This window comes from Schistocerca gregaria, chromosome 6 (assembly GCF_023897955.1).
Source record: "Schistocerca gregaria isolate iqSchGreg1 chromosome 6, iqSchGreg1.2, whole genome shotgun sequence".
In the NCBI taxonomy this organism is placed as follows: Eukaryota; Metazoa; Arthropoda; class Insecta; order Orthoptera; family Acrididae; genus Schistocerca; species Schistocerca gregaria.
In genome coordinates, this window is record NC_064925.1 from 45,767,474 (window position 1) to 45,782,304 (window position 14,831).

Below are 14,831 nucleotides of genomic sequence, written 5' to 3' on the forward strand. Positions count from 1 at the left end.
ACACATTCGTAGTCTCCTTAACGACAAGCAGTTTGCTGTGCGTACTGTTATGCCATTCCACCTCCCAAAGCCGAAAAACCCATCGGCATAAGTCAGAATGCAGGTCACGTTCAGAGATTCCTATCTCCAGAAGCAGTTTCCGAGCAGCCTGTTTGGCCATCCTGTCGGCAAGTTCATTATCTGGAATGCTGACGTGTCCTGGGGTCCACACAAACGCCACTGAACGACAGGACCAGTCCATGGCATAGATGAACTCCTGGGTGGACGCCAACAAAGGCTGACGAGGGTACCACTGGTTGATAGCTTGTAGGCTGCTGAAGGAGTCAGTACACAGAAGAAACGGTTCCTTGGGGCATGAACGAATATACTGAAGTGCACGAGTTATGGCCATCAGCTCTGCAGTCATTACACAGCACCCATCGGCCAAGGAATGCTGTTCAGTATTTCCTCTGTGGACAAAGGGAAAGCTAACATTACCATCAGCCACCGAGCCGTTGGTGTAAATCACTGCAGAGCCCCAGGACACTTCAAGAATCGAGAGTAAGTGATAGTGGAGAGCCGGAGGGTTAATGGAGTCCTTAGGGCTTTGCAAAAGGTCTAGGCGAAGTTTTGGCCTACAGCTACACCATGGAGGTGTACGTGAATGGACCTCGAGGAGGTGACCTGTGCCACCTATGTGGGAGGTGAACCTCCATGGTTGGGAAAAGACGACGGTAATTAGGATGTTCAGGAGAGCTGTAAATATGTGCAATGTAACTGACGAGCCGTTGTGCACTTCTGATCTTCAATTGAGGGATTCCAGCCTCCTACAGTACGCTTATCACTGGACTCGTCCTAAAAGCTCCTGTCACTAGTCGGACTCCGCAACAGGTCGAGCAAACGTAATGCTGGGGGCACCGCCGAACCATAAATCACACTCCCTTAATCAAGGCGAGATTGAACAAGGGCTCTGTACAGCCGCAGCAGCGTGGAGCGATCTGCACCCCAGTTGGTGTTGCTCAGGCAGTGGAGGGCACTGAGGTGCTGCCAACACTTCCTTTTGAGTTGAAGAAGATGAGGAAGCTAAGTCAAACGAGCGTCGAAAACCAGAACTAAGAATCGATATGTCTCCACTGCAGCGAGAGGATCATTATTAAGGTGAAGTGTTGGTTCCAGATGAACGGTATGACACCAACAGAAATGCATGACACACGTCTTCATGGCGGAAAACTGGAAGCCATGGGCTAGAACCAGTGACTGTGCCGTGTGAATGGCTCCCTGTAGGCGATACTCAGCAACACCAGTACTGGGGCAGCAGTACGAAATGCAGGAGACGTCTGCATACAGAGAAGATGAGACAGAGGGCCCGCCAACTGCTGCTAGACCATTAATGGCCACTAAAAATAGAGATATACACAATACAGAGCCCTGCAGGACTCCATTCTCCTGGATATGGTTGGAACTATGGGAGGCACCAACTTGGACACAGAAGGTATGGAATGACAGGTAGCTTTCGATAAAAATCGGGAGCGGGCCCGGAGACACTTCTCATACAATGTGGCAAGGATATGATGTCACCAGGTCGTGTGGTATGCTTTACATAAGTCAAAAAAGACGGCAACCAGGTGTTGGCGTCTGGAAAAGGCTGTTAGGATGGCAGACTTGAGGGCCACAAGATTATCAGTGGTAGAGCGATCCTGGCAAAAGCCATGTCACTCCAGGACCCATGCCAACCGCCGACACACTATACATTCCAGCAGCTTACAAAGAACGTTGATAAGTTGATGAGCCGATAGCTATCCACATCAAGCGGGTTTTTACTGGGTTCAAGCACCTGAATTATGGTGCTCTCCCGCCATTGCGATGGGAAGATTTCATCGCACCAGATCTGGTTGAAGATGACGAGGAGGTGTCGATTGTAGTCAGACAAGATATTTAATCATCTGGCTGTGTATCCGACCTGGCCCAGGAGCTGTGTTGGGGCAATGTGCAAGGGCACCAAGGAGATCCCTCTCTGTAAATGGGGCGTTATAGTATTCACTGTGGCGTGTAGTGAATGAGAGGATTTTCCCTTCCAGCTGCCATTTGAGAGTGCGAAAGGCTGCATACCGCTCAGCAACCACGTTTGCGCTGGTAGATAACACGCCATTTATGGTAACACCAGGAACACCTGTTGAGGTCTGGCACCCAAAAAGATGTTTGATCTTTGCCCAGACTTGGGAAGGTGACGTATGGCACCCAGTGGTAGAAACATTCTCTCCCAACACTCCTGTTTCCGTCTTTTCATAAGCTGGCGAACGTGGGCATGGAGCCATTTAAAGGCTATGAGGAGCTCGAGGAGAGGATGCTGCTTATGCCGCTATAGAGCTCGCCGATGCTCTAATTGCTTCAGCGTCTTTCAGCGACCATCCGGGGACTGCATTACGCCAGGACCACCCTAAACAGCGAGGGATCGCGTTTTCTGCCGTAGAAATAATTGTTGCAGCCACCTGCTCAACCATCATATCGATCATTACCGTGTAGGGGGAGATTCACCGGTGACAGTAGAGGTGAAAGTTCCTGAGTCCGCCTTGTTTAAAGCCCATCCGGGCAGTCTTCCGTGGGCCTGACGCCGAGACAGTGACAGGAAGATGGGTAAGTGGTAGCTACCACACAGGTCGTCATGTGCTCTCCAGTGGATAGATGGGAGACGTCCTGGGCTGCTAACTGATAAATCAATGGACAAGTAACTACCATGAGCCACATTGAAATGTATGGCGGCCCCAGTATTTAAGAGACAGAGGTCGAACTGAGACAGTAAAGTTTCGACATCTCTGCCTCGGTCAGTAAGTGTGGTGTCACCCCACAAGGGGTTATTGGCTTTAAAATCTCCCAAAAGTAGAAAAGGTTTAGGGAGTTGAGCAATCAGTGCCGCTAATACATTCAGGGGCAGTGCACCATCTGGAGGAAGATATACATTGCAGACAATTATTTCCTGCATCGTCCTTATCTGACAGCCACAGCTTCAAGAGGGATTTGAAGGGGCACAGTGTCACTACAGACTGAGTTTAGGACATAAAAGCAAACTCCACCTGACACTCGATTATAGTTGCTACAGTTCCTGTAATATCCCTCATAGGCGCAGAGGGCAGGGGTCAACATTGCTGGGAACCAGGTTTCCTGGGGGGCAATGCAGATAGCAGGTGAAGGCTTAACAGTTGCCGCAGCTCAGCCAGGTAGTGGAAAAATCAGCTGCAATTCCACTGGAGGAACACATCATCGTGAGACTGGGAATGCATGGAACATGGAATGAGGCAATTTACGCCTCAGAGTCACCTGCTGCCACCGACTTATTGCCTGAGCCGTCTATGTCCATCGTGTCTGAGGGTGTGGCGAGATCTAGGTCCTCAGTGGATGCCAGAATATCCACCCCATTCGCAGACACAGAGCTTGTAGGCAGCGGTGGTGTGGGTACCACCGCAATTTCGTTGTCTTTCTGGCTTGGAGGACTTCACTGGCTCAGTCTTTGCGACTGAGGATGACCGTGAAGACCTCCAACCAGCTGCTTTTGAGCTCTTCAACTACTGGCAGGTGTCATCTTTCCCAGTAGCAGAAACCTGGGAAGGAAATGGCCGAACGGACTCCTTGCTAGCGAGAGAAGCCAAAGAAGACTTACGCTTGTCAGGCTTAGAAGTGGGGACAGCCATCCCCAATGGGGGGGGGGGGGGAGGGGTGTTGCTCCTGAAGTAGGTGGTGCAGGAGCAATAAGGAGGGAAATGCCCCCCATCATCAAGGGGGCAGGTGTAGTCTTCCAGCTCTGAGAGGTGACTGGGGTTGATGGAACTGATGGTGCCACAACTGTTGTAGTGGAGGCATAAGATAATGTAATACATACAGGATGTAGGCGTTCAAATGTTGTCTTAGGCTCAGTGTAGGTCAGTCAGTTCAGGGTCTTTTTACTCCATGATTTTTACTTTCTTTCTGGAGAATCCAGCAGTCTGGTGAGCAAGGCGAATGGTGTTCTCTGTAACTGACACAGAGGGGAGGCGGTGCACATAGAGTATTGGGATGTGATGGGCATCTGCAATCTCGACATGTGACGCTGGAAGTACAGTGGGAATACTTATGACCGAACTTGCAGCATCTCATCGGGGGAGGGATATAGGGCTTTACATGACAGCAGTATATGATTGGGCAACCTGACTATCGCTCAGACTCCGGTGGACACGCTGGATGAAATATACACCTCGCCACTCTAAATTGGCGCGCAGCTCATCATCAGACTGAAAAAGAAGGTCCCAGTAAAATATGATACCCTGGATCCCATTTAAGCTCTTATGAGGAGTGATGGTTACTGAAACGACCCCCAGCATGTCACAAGCGAGTAACATCCGTGACTGGGCAGAGGATGCTGCTTTGATCAAGACTCTCCCAGATCTCATTTCGGACAATCCCTCCACATTCCCAAACTTGTCCTCTAAATGCTCAACAAAAAAATGTAGCTTCATCGTCATGAAAGATTCCCTATCAGCTTTCGAACATACAAGGTACAGAGGCAAATAAGATCCGCTGTCATCCTTAGCCTGATGCTCCTCCTGTGGTGTCACCGAGGAGGGGAACGATTTTGGGTCATAGTTGTGTGTGTTCGATTGAGCTCGTGAACACTTAGAGTCTGCTGGTGTTTCACCACCAGAAAGAGATGATGGACTACACTTCATCACGTGTCATCTGACCTGATACCACCCACACTGACCAGGACACCACCCAGCCACAGCAAAGGCCACCTAGCAGGCTGGGAGTCCCGATACCTGAGGGGGTTGTGCATTTACCCCTCGGCATATGTGGAGAGTTAATGGCACTGGCATCAGCATAGTGATCCCTGTGTGGTGAAGGGGAATGGTGGCCCCATCACAATTCACTGGCTACTGTGCTGGATATCAGGTGCAAAGTACTACATAGTCATCATCGACACAGAAAGTGACACTGCTTAGTGCTTGGTGGAAAACACACCCAGGAAAGTGTCCTCGCACAAGAGATGGAGAATGAGTGGGACTGAAATGCGACAACGAGAAAGTGGGCTAAAGATCTCAATGCATGATATACACAGTGCACCATGTAAGGTGCCTTTCCCCAATTTGCTCGCTCTTCGGTAAAATTTTAGAGAATGGAGGTCAAACCCTACAGGGGACCATCGCATAAAGGCCAAAACGTGTGAAACTCCTTTTAGTCGCCTCTTACGACAGGCAGGAATACCTTGGGCCTACTCTTACCCATGGACCCACATGAGGAGTATCCGTTGAGGAGAACATCAAGCTTGTGTGACAGTGATGGTCCGGAATCTTCAGCATAGATATTCTCAACTGGGCAAGTGTAAAAAGTACGAGTAGCCAAACTGATTTCTCGATGATGGGTTGTATTTATACAGTGTAAGATGGACAGGCACGCAGATCCATAAACGAAACAGAGTCTACTTTCGAACAGACAAGGGATCGTTACAAAAGGAGGAGGGTGGCCTGATCTGTTCCCTAGCAGGTACCACTTAGGACACATACGACATTGAGAGACTGGGTGCACCAGGTGGCCAGGTAAGATACATGGGAGGACCAAGAAAGCTTTTTATGGAGCATAAGCCACAAGAATTTCGTAGTTTCAGCAAATGGAAGAGCAACATCACCGAGACGTAAAGATGGTGAAGAAACCCATTGGGCTGCCTGAAATTCATACAAACAGTTTTGTCAGTCTAAAAGCGAAAGCCATTGTCGATGTTCCACGAGTGAACATGATCGAGACATCGCTGAAGACGCCATTCAAGCTGTCAAGTCGGTGGAGCACTGCAACAGACAGAAAAATCATCAACGAAAAAGGGACCCGGAGATGCCTGGTGGCGGACAGACTATAATAGGGTTTATGGCTAAAGTACAGAGGACGGCACTCAGGAGAGAGCCCTGAGGCACCCCGTTTACCTGGCTAAAGGTATCTGACAAGGCAGAAACCACATGTACATGGAAAATTCTGTCTTTTAAAAATTGCTGAGGGAAACAGGGCAGGAGGTCTTGAAAACCCCACATACAGAGAGAAGAGGATACCAGTCCTCCACCAGGTTGCATAGGCATTCTCCTAGTCGAAAGACATGACCAGTCTGGTATTACCACAGAAAACCGTTCTTGACTTGGGTTGATGAAGTGACGAGATAGTCAACTGCAGAATGGTGCGCTCGAAATACTCACTGAGCAGTGGTTAGTAAACTGCGAGACTCGAGCCATTATATCATTCAGGCATGAATCATATGTTCCATTACCTTGCAAACAAAACTGGTAAGAGAAATGGGGTGCTATCTAGAAGGAAAGTGTTTGTCCTTACCGGGATTAGGTGTGGGTATGACAGTGGCTTCACGCCAGCATCTGGGAAAAGTGGCATTTGGCAAGATGTCATTGCACATATGAAGGAAAAAAGTGCTTGCCTGCAAGAGAAATATTCTCCAACATCTGAATGTGAACACTGTCAGGCCCTGGAGTGGAAGATCGAGATTAAGTGAGAGCATGATCTGGCTCCTTCATAGTAAAGGTGGCATTGTAGCATTCACGATTATGAAAGAAGAAAGCTATCACCTGAGCCTAATCCACTCGTTTCCAGTGGAGAAAGGTAGTGTGATAGTGGGTGGTGCTCGAAATCTCCACAAAATACAGCCTAAGGTGTTGCAGATAGCAATGTAGGTCACAAAGACATCATCTGCTCCAGCCCAGAAATTGGGTAATAGATCATGGTCCCCGAGAGGAGTCGGATGTTGGGTCATATGATGGAAGAGGGAGTCGAACTGTTACAAGAACTAGTAAATGAAATCCAACCAGCTTTTTTGCTACCCTGAAGAATTTGATGACAATACACACAAAGCTGTTTATAACGAACAGAGTTCTTCATAACAGAATGACAGTTAAAACATGATGAGCACACTGCAGCATTCCTCAGTCCACCAAAGGACTGGGACATGGCGCGGTGATGATGAAGTGCGAGGTATGGAACATTCTACAGTGGTAAGGATAACATCTGTAAGGTTCTCTAAATGGCCATTAAAGATGGGGAAATGTTGTTCGTCGAAGGTCTCCTGGGTGGAGTAAAGCCTCCAGTCGGTTTCAGAAAACTTGCAGTTGGGTTTACACATAGATAGGGTAGAAGCCAGCAATTGGATACCACACACGAAATGGTCGCTCGATTATGTGTGAGAGAGAATGGACCACTCGAGACAATGGGCAATCTGAGCATTGCAGAAGGATAGGTCCAAATGGGAATTGGTGTCTGTGTGTGTGCGCGTGCGCGTGCATGCTTCAGTGTTAAGTCAAGGGAGGTTGAGTTGATTAAGATTAGTCAAGAGGACACCTCTGAGACAGGTTCTGAAAGGGCCGCAAATGCATTAAAGTCACTGAGCAGCAAGAAAGGCGTTAGAGAGTTGTCCAGTAAGCTAGAGGAAGTCTGCCCTGGTGACACCAAATGACAGAGGAATGTAGATGTTACAAAGAAAAAAGGTGAAGCAAAGAAGCAAAATGTGGCTGCAACAGCTTGCAGCTAGGTTTCAGGAAAATGGTCTGACTATGAACGTCATCTCAAATGAGCAGCATGGCTCCTCCATGAGACGGACTTGGGAGGAGGCACGAAGTAGTCCAGGAAAGAAATACGAGAGATCAAAGTGCTCATGAGGACACGATTTTGTTTCCTGCAGGCAGAAAACAAGTGGACACAGATGTTTCAGAACCAGCTGGAACTCCTCCTTGTTGGATCACATGCTGCTAACGTTCCACTGGAGTCATCACGGCGATAGCGGAGGAGGGAAAAAATGAAGGGCTCTCACCTCGTTGGCTGCCAAGTGCCAGCCTTCAGAGGCTCGCTGCTACAGGGTGCAGAGGCTGTAGGATCCTGTTCCATATTATCTACAGGGGTACTGGCAGTCTCTCTTGGTCGGCTGCAGATTCCAGAATAGAAAAATGGTTGGCCGAGTGCACCAGCGAAACGGAGGTCAGCTGGGTGAGGATATCACATGGCGGCACTGATGAAGAGGATCTTTGAGTCATGGAAGGAGAAGACTGTTTGCCTTTGCGGTTGACAGATGAAGACTCAGATGATTGTTGGCTGGAGGGACATAAAAAGTCTTAACGGGAGTAGTTCTTCTGTCCTTTCTGACCTGCCAGTTATGTAGCAGGTGATTTTGCTGCCGGAGGCGAAGATTTGGTAGCTTGTTGTACAGCTGGTGGGATGCTACCATGACACTGGCCAATTTGATAACTGTAGTGCTGAATTTCATGTCAGATGTCTCCATTGCCATGTCCTTCTTGGAGCGAGCCATGGTTGTAATATTGACACTGTTAGCAGTGCATTGGATTTGGAATGTACGGTCAGACTGGCTTTGATCTTTGGTGGAAGCACTACTCTATCAAACTTGAGGAAAAGAGTGCATGTAGGCACTAGAGTTGCATCAACATTTTTCACTACCCAGTGGACTGCAGTGGCACCCTGATCAGAGACTTAAGTTGGAATTTCTCCCTCCGTGAGACCATTGAACAGCCTAGTGTAAATAACACCACGCGGATTCAGCCTTAAGCCACTTAAACAAAAACAGGATAGACGTGGAGAAGCAAAGTTGCAAGCATTCGTTGGATTTTAATATATCAATTGGTCTCCAAAAGCAAAGTGCTATTACGCAAACGAGATCAGGATTTCATAGGGGCTGCAACTACCTGAACACCTGTCTGGATGAAAGGGACTAACCCTAGCAAATGATTTAGAAGTATTTTTGGTTGGTGATTCGCTCATTACGAAAATATCTCCAATGATTGCCAGTGTTTCTGATGAGGCGCTTCTCCAACTGTGTCTCCCCTCAGGAAGGGGGGTGGGGGGGGGCGGGAGGGGCACAACACTGCGAATGTAACACTTCAGGCAGTCATCCCTTCTTAGGCTTGGCCTGTACCAAGGGGTACCCGCAAACCTGTCGAACTGGGGCTGGGAATTACGTTTCACCCAGTTACCTGTTGTGTATCAGACATATGGGTAGCTTTCAGGAGGGCATGGGGAGGAAGAACAAAAAGAGGAACCTCAAACACCGAAGCGGAGGAAGGGTAGGAGATGGAGAATGAAGAAAGAGGGAAAAAAGGGTGGGGGGGACTTTTCTGACGTCAGGCTACTGAAATTTCAGAACACATTTCCAAAAATATCCCAGACATTTTTCCCATTGATGCGGAAAAAGAAAAGGAGGAGCATAGACATGCAGCATGGAAGGGAAAAAATGCTGCAAGGTCTCGGACCCTGTGGTAGCCAAGTATGAACTCACAAAAAATTGTGAACGCCCTGGGGGTACAAATGATTATATCATATCACAAAAAAGGTCTATTCCTGGGGAAAGTTATGCATGTAAAAGGGGGAACTAACTTTTCAATTTATCTGGCTGCTCCAAGGACATTTATTGCAAATCGTAACATCTTGATATATCTGTGCTGTTTTATGAATTGATACTACTTCCCCAGCATAGTAAGCTATCTTACAACCACGTACTGTTACATGTATGGTGAGGTGTCTAACAACAAATAGACAAATTTATATGGTTCCAAAGAATCGAATGCATCTACAATAGGAGGTATCCAAGAGTGGGGGTTCATCTGTAGTAGGAAGTATCTTAGAGTGGGGTTGAATGCATCCTGAACTGTAATGCTACGTTATGTCATACTGCACGTCATGACAAATGCTATGTTGGATGACGTGACGGTATGTGGCCTCAAAGCTCCATCTTGGGACTGTTGGTTTATCTTACATACATTAAAGACCTCTTGCGTATTACATTGCCAAAAGCTATGTTTGTTTTGTTGCAGATATCACAAACATTGCAATAAATAGCAAGTCAAGTACAGATTTAGAAATTGCTGTTAATCAAATTTTCACTGACATTGATAAATGGTATGAAGGTAATTCACTGCCCCTTAACTGTGAAAAGACCCACTATATGCAGTTAAGAACACGCCAGAGAATTAAAAAAAAAGGCTCTGAGCAATACGGGACTTAACTTCTGAGGTCATCAGTCCCCCAGAACTTAGAACTACTTAAACCTAACCAACCTAAGGACACCACACACATTCATGCCTCTGCCATTGAACTCGCATTCGGGAGGCCGACGGTTCAATCCCGCGTCCGGCCATCCAGATTTAGGTTTTCCGTGATTTCCCTAAATCGCTCCAGGCAAATGCCAGGATGGTTCCTTTGAAACGGCACGGCCGACTACCTTCTCCGTCCTTCCATAATCCGATGAGACCGATGACCTCGCTGTTTGGTCTCTTCCCCCAAACAACCCAACCCTCATGCCTGTGCCCGAGGCAGGATTCGAACCTGCGACTGCAGCCCCTAGAGCCACTCGGCCACTCCGGGCGGCAAAGATTTCATTCCATTGTGTGTACAACATATGAAGACATGCAGATCGAAGAGGTTGACACAGTTGAATTTCTGGGATTACAGCTCCAGAATATTTTCAGTTGGGAAGAGCGCAATACAGAATTTCTAAAGCGCCTAAACAAGTCTTACGAGTATTTGCAGTGCAAACGATGTCAGACACAGTTGATATAGAAGCAACAGAAAAAAACCTTGCATACTTTGCTTACTTTCATTCTACTATATCGTATGGGATTATATTCTGGGGTAACTCAGCAAACGAAGCATAAGTTCTTAGAGTACCAAAGCGTGCAATAAGACTCATTTGTGGTGTAAGTTCGAGAAACCTGTTGGTGGAACACGGTATTCTAACCACTCTTTCTCGGTATATTTAATCCTTAATGAAATTTGTTGCCGGCCTCTGTGGCCGAGTGGTTCTAGGCGCTTCATCCCGGAATCGCGCTGCTGCTACGGTCGGAGGTTCGAATCCTGCCTCGGGCAGGATTACATTATGCAATTCAGTGAAACATGACCTGGGAAGATGTTACATTTTGGAACACTAACAATTTTAATGGATGTCAGTAGAATATATTATATTGTGACAGGTTAGTAAATCTTTTTGGAGGAATGGCGAGAAAGAGAGAGAGAGGGCACATCCCGATCTTTTATAGGGAAGTGCATGTTAGATGCTTTGTATTGTGACAGGTCTCGTTGTTGTACGTACGTTGCACTCGGTTTTTGTGGAGTGCGAGAGGGGTACGGTTAGTAGTCGTTTTGAATCGCATAAAAAAAAAAACACGTGCCGAAACCCGGGATCGAACCAGGGACCTTTAGATCTTCAGTCTAACGCTCTCCCAACTGAGCTATTTCGGCCGACGAGAACTTCGGCCGTTATCAGTGCTGACGCTGGGGCCGCCTCGCAACCGCACTTGATGACGTAAGCAGCAACCACTCCGAGGCCTACGAAAAAGGCAGGCCGCGGCGCGTCCTTCACGGAAGTAGGCCTGCGGTCGCTCAACTCAGCAGCCAAATTACGTTTCTACACCTATGAACTGGTAACTATGTGTGTGCTTACAAACGAGAATTGCATCTTCTACTGGAATCCGGTATTACGGAGTGTTTCTGTTATTAGTCATACGGTGGTCGGAACTCCATAGGCCTACTTGTAATTCGTTACGACTGCGCCGCGCGTATACGTATAATAAAAAAAATGTTTATTAGTTGCATAAGGCACCACTTCTTGTATGAAATGAGGACTGTGAAGCAGAAGAGACTGAATGCTATAAAAAAGCCGTTACATCGAGCGTTGATCTTAAATTTTGTTGAAGTACTGTTAATCAGTAAGACTTCATAATAGCAGATTCCAGTAGAAGATGCATTTCTCGTAAGTATGTAGACGCCCAGTCCCGAGTTAACAGGATCAGAAACGCTTTTTGTCTGCTGAGCTGAGCGAGCGAGCGAATAACCAAGTCGTGTTCTCTAGCGCGACGAGCACCGGTATGCAAGCAGAGCTGTGGGACACGTGGGTCAGGCGAGTATCGCGGGCAGGTGTTCGGATGTAAGGTCAGTTAGGTTTAAGTAGTTCCGAGTCCAGGGGACTGATGACCTCCGATGTTAAGTCCCATAGTGCTTAGGGGCATTTTGAAATTTGTTGCAAGTAATATGCCTGTTACCAACCAATAGCTCAATACATAGTATGAATACTAGGAATAAGCATTTACATAACGACCTAAAATCACTTGTCTTGGTCCAAAAAGGGGTCCAATATTCAGGAACGCGCATTTTTAATGTATTACCAGCAACCATTAAAAACTTCGTTTCAGGTGAAGCACAGTTTCAAAGACATTGGTAGGCAACTCCTCCTCCTCTAGAGCCGAATCTGTTAACAGAGACTGTTAGGTCAGCTTAACGAAAAATGTCTGTTGGATTTCAGTTTTAACAGCACTTGGCCACAACAGTCAAGATCAGATGTTTTGTGTATGATAAATTTATTACACGACCATAACTATGTTTCATTCTGCCAGTGTATTAATTCTGCAAACATTAGAAGTTACAGTTTACTGTTATGTTTATCTGTTTTTTTTTTTTTTTTGTTTTAGGACGCAGTGTCAAAACTGTAGAATACGAAGGCAAAGAGAGGAGTGAAAAACGACTACACGTTATCCCAGTCAACGATAGAGAAGATAGTAAAAACACGGGCGTGGAGAAATGTCTACAAAATACGCCATACAGAAACGGAAGTCCAGAACTCAAAATTAAGCGCCCTTCGCCACATTGCTATGACGTATAAAAAGTAAAACGCGGTCGACAGCCCAAGTGTAGTTCGCTAAAAAGCCGGTAACCCAGACTGCAAACACAAACTGGAACGTAAGCGGTTAAAAAAGGGCATTCCATCAGGAAATGTCTGACAGTCAAAAGTCGAGCGCTGTGTGCACAAAGTGGTGGGGGATCACTACTTAACAAATGGCGATGGCTAAAAACAGTGCCCAGTAAGCAGCCTAGCTAAAATAATCTCCTTGCGTCGAGAGGGGTGAGAAGAGGTCATCCAAGCCGCTGGGAGGGGCTCAATAACCTGGAGGTTTTAAGTCGAAGAGAGGACCAGTGTCGTGCCAAAGTGACACGATCTGTTGCCAGAGGTCATCAGAGGGAGTGTAAGAAGTAACAGGCCGACGTACGAGGACTGCAGCCTTGGCAGAAGCGGCAGCAGCCTCGTTCACTGTCATATCTACGTGGCCACGAACATACATAAACATCACACTGCCTTTATCAAGAGTGAGCCAGTGACAGCTTTCCTGGACCCGTTGCACTAAGGGATGGACAGTGTACAGCACATATAGGTTTTGAAGGGTACAGAGAGACAACTGTAAAGCCTGTGTCTCCAGATGCACTGCGTGGCCTGATACAGGGCAAAGAGCTCAGCAGCAAATACTGAGAAGTGTTCCAGAAGCCTATACCGAAAAACATTGGTGCCAATGACGAAGGTACATTCAACTCCACAGTTTGATTCCCAGCGAGGTTGGGGATTTTCTCTGCCCAGGGAGAGGGTGTTTGTGCTGTTCTCGTGTTATCATCATCATCATCATCATCATCTAACACCACAGTCAGTCTGAGAGCCATCAGTGTACACAGAGGTACTATCATGAAGTTCCATGTAAAGGTCGTGGAACTGAAGGTGATAGAGTGAGGCTGGAGTAGTGTTCTTAGGAAGCGAATGAAGACCAAGGTGAACACGGACCAGTGCACAAAGCCAAGGTGGTGAAGGTTTCACATCCACTGGGAAAGTTGAAGGTAACGTGAAGTTAAGCTGCCAGAGAGAGAGCCGAAAGCGAACTCCAGTAGGTTACAGAGAAGAGGGATGTGCCCCAAACTGGCGATCAGAGGAGACATCGAAGATGAGCATACGATGGATGGCCATGCACGGCAGACAAATGGCATGCTTATCTGCTGAGGAGAAAGTCATGGCAGAAGGACAGTCGTGGTTCAGTAGCTTCTGCATACAGACTCTCAGTCAGGCAAGTATAAAAGGTGCCGGTGGCCAAACAGATGCCACGATGGTGGATAGTATTGAGACAGCGTAAGAGAGACGGACATGCACTTGGATAAACGAAATACATAGTGTAATTTCGAACTGACAACGCACAGGTACAAACGGAGGAGGGTGGTGCAATCTCACCCCAGAGAGTAGCACTGAGGACATGCAGGACACTGAGGGATCACATACCTTGGGCTGCCAGGTAAGACATGTGAGAGGACCAATAAAGTTTGCTATCGAGCATAAGCCCCAGGAATTTCGTAGTTTTAATGAACAAAAGTGCAACAAGTTCAAGATGTAAAGACAGTGGAAGAAACCAAATACGCCGCCAGCAAATCATACTAATTGTTTTGTCAGTGGAAAAACGAAAGACATTGTACATCCTCCTTGAGTAAAAACGAAGGAGACAAAACTGAAGATGCCTTCAATGAGACAAATCCATGGAGAAATGCAATAGATGGCAAAATCGTCAACGAAAAGGGAGCCAGAGATACCCAGCAGGAGACAGGGCATTATAGGGTTAATGCTGATGGCAAAGGAGATGACGCTTAGGACAGAACCCTGAGGCACAGGTGTCTGACAATGCAGAAGTCATACATACCTTGAAAACTCGGCCCTTTAAAAATTCCTGAAGGAAATGGAGCAGGTGTCCATGGAAGCCCCATGTGTAGAGTATACAGAGGATACCAGTCCTCCAGCAGGAGACATAGGCTTTCTCCAAATCGAAAAACATGGCCACAGTCTAGTATTTCTGCAGAAAATTATTAATGACATGACAGGACAAAGTGACGAATGGTCAATTGCAGAATGGCGAGCTTGAAAGCTGCACTGTTCAGTGGTTAGCAAATTGTGAGACTCGAGCCACGATATCAGCCACGCATGAATCCTACATTCCATCACCTTGAAAACGCAGCTCGTAAGCGAAATGGGGCGGTAGCTA

At 47.1% G+C, this 14,831-nt stretch overlaps 1 non-coding gene across 1 annotated transcript; it reads right to left on the bottom strand.

Moving 5' to 3' along the window:
* Nucleotides 1–11,159: 11,159 nt before the first annotated feature.
* Nucleotides 11,160–11,232, bottom strand: Trnaf-gaa (transfer RNA phenylalanine (anticodon GAA)). The gene has a single exon. It is a non-coding gene; the product is annotated as a tRNA-Phe (tRNA).
* Between the last annotated feature and the right edge of the window lie 3,599 nt (nt 11,233–14,831).